Here is a 6,372-nt window from a genome sequence, read left to right on the forward strand (position 1 = left end):
CCACAGCCTTCGATTGTTGTTTTCGTAATATGGTCATGATTTTAACCACAGAAAGAGGGTTGACCATTCATTCCTCTCAAACTCACTCACCTACAATCTACGAGTTTCTCCATATGTCTATTCATTTCCATTCCTCCTACAAGCTAACCCAAGTTCTCTATTTCTTTTCTAGGAAGTACTCACTGTCTGCCAAGCACTGTGCCAGACCTTATCTCATTTAAGCCTCAGATAAAATATTAATAATTTCTACATGAAGAAACTAAGGCATAGGAAGCTCATTACCTGCCCCCTGCGAAAGTCATTCTGTAATATTAGTCCTGGGATTTGAACCCACAAAGGCTGATTCCAGAGCCCTTAGTCATATTTCCCATGTGACCCAACCACATGGTTATCCTACAAGTTTCCTAACTCACCTCCCTTTGGCTGGTCTTTCCCCCAACCCAACTCCCACATCTCAAACCCTAAGGTCCCCTCTCCTGGCTCCTAGTCTGTTATTCAAGGAAATGGAGGCTGAGGCTCCCACCTTCTTCTTGCTTCTCCAGGTATAAGTACCTACTGAATAGCTACTAACACATTTGACTACATTTTAAAAAAGAAGAAGAAATTAAACATTTCTCCAAGGCCACAAACAATTCAACAAACAAAGGGCAACTCAGTGGGGAGTGGGAAGGGGGGAGGGGCAAGAAAGAGGTAGGGGATTAAGAGGTACAACTATTATGTATAAAACAAATGAGCTACAAGGAGCTCTTTCCCATCTTGCAAGACGGCGGGTGAAAAAGCTGAGAAGCCAGATACTAAGGAGAAAAAACCTGAAGCCAAGAAGGCTGATGCTGGTGGCAAGGTTAAAAAGGCGAAGAAGTTTAAGAAGGGGAAGCCCCGCTGAAGCCGAAACCCTGTCCTGGTCAGAGGAATTGGCAGACATTCCCGATTGGCTATGTATTCCAGAAAGGCCTTGTACAAGAGGAAGTATTCAGAAGATAAAGCCAAGGTTGAAAAGAGAAAGAAAAAGAAAGTGGAGGTTCTTGCTACTGTCACAAAACCAGTTGGTGGTGTCAAGAATGGTGGTACCCGAGTGGTTAAATTTTGCAAAATGCCTAGGTATTATCCTACTGAAGATGTGCCCTCGAAAATTGTTGAGTCGGCAAAAAACCCTTCAGTAAGCATGTGAGAAAACTGTGTGCTGGCATCACTCCTGGGACCATTCTGATCATCCTCCCTGGGTGCCACAGAGGCAAGAGGGTCATTTTCCTGAAGCAGCTGAGCAGCGGCCTGCTACCTGTGACTGGGCCTCTGTCCCTCAATTGAGTTCCTCGGTGTAGAACACACCAGAAATCTGTCATTGCTACCTCCACCAAAACTGCTATCAGTGGTGTGAAAATCCCAGAACGTCTCACTGATGCTTACTTCAAGAAAGAAGCTGCGTAGCTCTATTTGCAATAGCCAGGACATGGAAGCAACCTAAGTGTCCATCGACAGATGAATGGATAAAGAAGATGTGGCACATATATACAATGGAATATTACTCAGCCATAAAAAGAAACGAAAATGAGTTATTTGTAGTGAGGTGGATGGACCTAGAGTCTGTCATACAGAGTGAAGTAAGTCAGAAAGAGAAAAACAAATACTGTATGCTAACACATATATATGGAATCTAAAAAAAAAAGAATGGTTCTGAAGAACCTAGAGGCAGGACAGGAATAAAGATGCAGAATGGACTTGAGGACACGGGGGGGAAGGGTAAGCTGGGACGAAGTGAGAGAGTGGCATGGACTTATATACACTACCAAAGGTAAAATAGGTAGCTAATGGGAAGCAGCCACATAGCACAGGGAGATCAGCTCGGTGCTTTGTGACCACCTAGAGGGGTGGGATAGGGAGGGTGGGAGGGAGACACAAGAGGGAGGGGATATGGGGATATATGTATACACATAGCTGATTCACTTTTTGATACAGCAGAAACTAACACACCACTGTAAAGCAATTATACTCCAATAAAAATGTTTAAAAAAAAATTTTTTTTTAAAAAGAAGCTGCGTAAGCTCAGGCACCAGGAAGGTGAGATCTTCGACACACAGAGAGAAAACTACGAGATTACAGAGCAGAGCAAGGTAGATCAGAAAGCTGCGGACTCACAAATTCTGCGAAGAATCAAAGCTGTTCCTCAGCTCCGGGGCTACCTTTGCTCTGTATTTGCTCTCACAAATGGAATTTATCCTCACAAAGTAGTGTTCTAAACTTCTTACAAAGAACCTAATTAAATAACTGACCCATTTGGAAAAACAAAAAAAAAGCTGCAAGGATATATACAACACAGGGAATATAGCCAATATTTTGTAACTATAAATGAAATATAACTTTTAAAAATTGTGAAACACTATGGTGTACACCTGATACTTACATAGTATTGTACCCCAATTAAACTATACCTCAATTAAAGGGGGAGGGCAATTCAGGAAAATACTTATAGCATATGTAGCAAAGGGCTAATTTTCTTCATTTACAAAGAGCTCTTAGAGATATGTCTCCACAAAAGGAAAAATTGACATGGGATATAAACAGGTTAAGTCCAGTTTAAAAGATTTGCACTTAAGAGATGGGCCAAGATAGTGGAGTAGAAAGACTCTGAGCTCACCTCCTTTCATGGGCACACCAAAATTACAACTATTTACAGAACAACCATCAATGAAAAAGGCCAGAACCTACCAGAAAATATCTTCTACAACTAAAGATATAAAGAAGAAACCACAACCAGACACAAGAAAAACTTTCTGGCCTCCCCCTCTGTACCAGAAAGGGCAGATCGATTCTCAGTCATCAGAGAGAGAACTAGACTCTTATCAGCCCGCAGATGGCGCCAGAGAAACCTATAGAACAAACCTTGCTAAAAACAACCCTTATTTTCCATTAGTTCCCTTTATATGTTTACCTTTCCACAATTTGCTATCTCCTAGAAGCCCAACGTGCTTTTCCTTTGTTTTGTCACTACTCTAAAAGTTTATTGTTCTTTATTAAGATGCTATAAAAACCCAGCTGACACCTTGGTCTTGGACTTTCTAGCTTCCGGGACTGTGAGAGATGTTTGTTACTTCAGTCACCCAGTCTATGGTTTTTATTATAGCAGCCCAAACGGCTATAAAAGGCCCTTAGCTCTGGCAGTGGGGGGGTTGTTTTGTTTTGTTTTGTTTTTTTGCGGTACACAGCCCTCTCACTGCTGTGGCCTCTCCCATTGCGGAGCACAAGCTCCGGACGCCCAGGCTCGGCGGCCATGGCTCACGGGCCCAGCCGCTCCGTGGCATGTGGGATCCTCCCGGACCGGAGCACGAACCCGTGTCCCCTGCATCGGCAGGCGGACTCTCAACCACTGCGCCACCAGGGAAGCCCCAGCTCTGGGGTTTTAAATTACTTCTCCCTACTCCTTTTCCACTCCTCTTCCTCCTTCCCAGTCCGATGCACCATATGACCCAGCAAAACAATTTACTCACAGATTCTCACTTCTGTATGCTGGGAGATACTCCTCCACGGGTCTCTCGTGTTCCTACGTGTCTTACTGACTGTGCCAGAAATGCAAAGCCCTAACTGATCTTTACCAGGACCATTTCTCAGGATTATATATAACCTTTGTAGGTGAGGCAATGTCTTCCTCTGGGACAAAGGGCAGACTTGCTTACTGCTTGCTATAAAACAACAGGTTCCCAAGCTCAGTGTTTCTCTCTTGTAATACAACCCACTACATGTGCAAGCATCCACCTGGATACTCTGTGTCACTGTTGTGGGGCTTAAGAAATAAGGAAACTGACACAAATATGCTGATTGATTCTTACGCTACTAGCCAGGCTGTGAGTAATATTGTCCTTTGTATCTTACCCAGGAATCTTGTGTCTTCTGCCAACACCCATGAAGCCATAATAGGACTTCTCTGGTGGCACAGTGGTTAAGAATCCGCCTGCCAATGCAGGGGCCATGGGTTCCAGCCCTGGTCCGGGAAGATCCCACATGCCTCGGAGCAACTAAGCCCGTGCGCCACAACTACTGAGCCTGCGCTCTAGAGCCCTCAAGCCACAACTACTGAGCCCGCGTGCCACAACTACTGAAGCCCACGCTCCTAGAGCCCATGCTCCGCAACAAGAGAAACCACCACAATGAGAAGCCTGCACACCACAACAAAACAGTAGCCCTGGCTCACCGCAACTAGAGAAAGCCTGCACACAGCAACAAAGACCCAACACAGCCAAAAATAAATAAATAAATAAATTTATTTTTTAAAAAAACATACTAGGTGAAGATATTAGCATGTAAGTAGAGTAAAATCAAATTTACCTGACAGTGGAGCCTCTTCTCCACTCCTATGCCATTGCTCACACATTCTCTTGAAACATTCTTTCCTCCTGCCTTTGCTTCTTTGTTTCTTCTTCTTTCTTTCTTTCTTTTTGGTTATTACAGTTTTTAAATTCCTTTTTTCCTACTAATTTCAAAATTATACTTTATATTTTTATTCTTTTATTATCCTTAAGTCATGCTCCTGTACCTCCAAAAAATGTTTACTCAGTATCTCCTTTCCTCTTCCAAACTCTAAGAAGTTTCGGCAAGCTTTAACACCAATTACACAACCTCTTTTTCTATGTTACAGTTGTCTTTTAACTTAATTTCATCTCGTTTCAATTTTCCTCCCCTTTCATTGTTTTATTTTGTCTGCTATAGGCAATTATTCAGGTTTACCACATGCTTACCAATCGTTTTGCTCACCATTGCCTCTTGCATCCCAATCCTTCCTTCTAGGTTTCAATCTTTTCTTAGAGTGAAGTATGTCTTTCAGTAGTTCTTTCAGCAATGGTTTGTGAGAAGTAAATTCTTTCCGCCTCTTTATCTGAAATACCATTATTTTATCCTCACTCTTTAGAGATTGCAATAGCAAATGTTTTTCACATTAGTGTACATAAGAGTGATCTGGGGGAATCTGTCAAATGCAGATTCTTGGGTTTCTTAGAGATTCTAGTTTAGTAGTTTGGGAAGGGATGGGATAGGATTAAATCTTTTCAATTACCACTCAAAGTGATTCTGATGTAAATAGGTCAAGGCCACATTTTGGGAAGAAATAGGTCTATAGACAGAGGGATGCCATGGAAAAGATTTTTAGTTTGTTTTTTACACTTTTTTCCTTATAAAATTTATACATACACGTTAAAGGGATTTTAGAAAAATGAGAAAGAAAAAGTCATTTAATTATATCCAAATATAATTGCTGGTAATATTATTTACAGCTGATGTTCATTATTAGCGGATTCCAAATTTGCAAATGCACCTACTCCCTAAACTTTATTTGGAACTCCAAAATCAATACTTGTGGACATGCACACAGCGCTGAACATTTTGAGTGGCCTATTGGACCTGCACTGGTTTCCAGATGAGGAAAGGCACACGCTGCCTTCTGGTTCAGCTCTCGTGCACAAGTGGCCAGAAGATGGAGCCGGTAGGGGGCAGTGTGGTGTAGCGAAAGAAGCTCCGGCTCCAGGATCACCTGGACAGGACTTGAATCTCAACTCTGGTTCCTGTGACTGATGAGATGGTCTCAGGCAAGTCACTTAACACCCCTGAACCTCATGGGTTTCTACCATGATGACTTGTTTTTAGTATTTAAAATGATAATCTATGTGACAGACATATATACATGAATATATTTCCCCTAGGAGCAATGATTCAGTATTTGCTAATACAGTGTTTCCAGACTTTATGGAATATAACTACCGTTTTGAAGATTGACTGTATTTTCTCCCAGACTTTTTAATATGCTTCAGGTTTTTGCAATATTGCTGTCGAGCTTTGTATATTTCTTATCCACGTGAGCCTCTCCCTTTCCTGATCACCATCTCCAAGGCAGTGATTTCAACCTGGTTGCACATCAGAATCACCTGGGGAGCTCTTACAAGATACTGATGCCCAGACCCCATCTCCAGAGATTCAGATTCAATTATTATGAGGTGAGGCCAGGAATCAGTAGACTTTGAGTGCTCGCAGGTGGTTCCAGAGCAACCTGGAGCAGAACCTCTGTTTAGTTTCTTTGGCAAAGAAGCTAATGGTCTCAGTACACTTTGGAGGCACCACTTTGGCAGCCCCCTATCCCTAAGGAATAGTACTACCCCACCCCCAGCCCTGCTCTGGCCATGGCCCATTCCTCTACCCGCCAGTGCCTGGAATTCACATCTAGTGTCCTTCCCAGGACAATGCTACTATTTGTGCCACTGAGCTCGTTGGAGGGGTGAGGTGGGAAGGGACCCATGGTGCTTTTACTGACCTGCTCCTTAATCGCCCTTCAACAGTACCACACAAGGCTGAAAGAGTGACAGGCTTTCTGGAAGACTGGAGGTAACAGAAGGG

The 6,372-nt window shown here is 42.9% G+C and overlaps 1 pseudogene; it reads left to right on the forward strand.

Moving 5' to 3' along the window:
• Positions 1–772: 772 nt before the first annotated feature.
• LOC114897146 lies at positions 773–2,234 on the forward strand (annotated as a pseudogene).
• Positions 2,235–6,372: the final 4,138 nt, after the last annotated feature.

The sequence above is a fragment of the Monodon monoceros genome, unplaced genomic scaffold (assembly GCF_005190385.1).
Source record: "Monodon monoceros isolate NGI ecotype Baffin Bay Population unplaced genomic scaffold, NGI_Narwhal_1 Super_Scaffold_16, whole genome shotgun sequence".
Classification (NCBI taxonomy): domain Eukaryota; kingdom Metazoa; phylum Chordata; class Mammalia; order Artiodactyla; family Monodontidae; genus Monodon; species Monodon monoceros.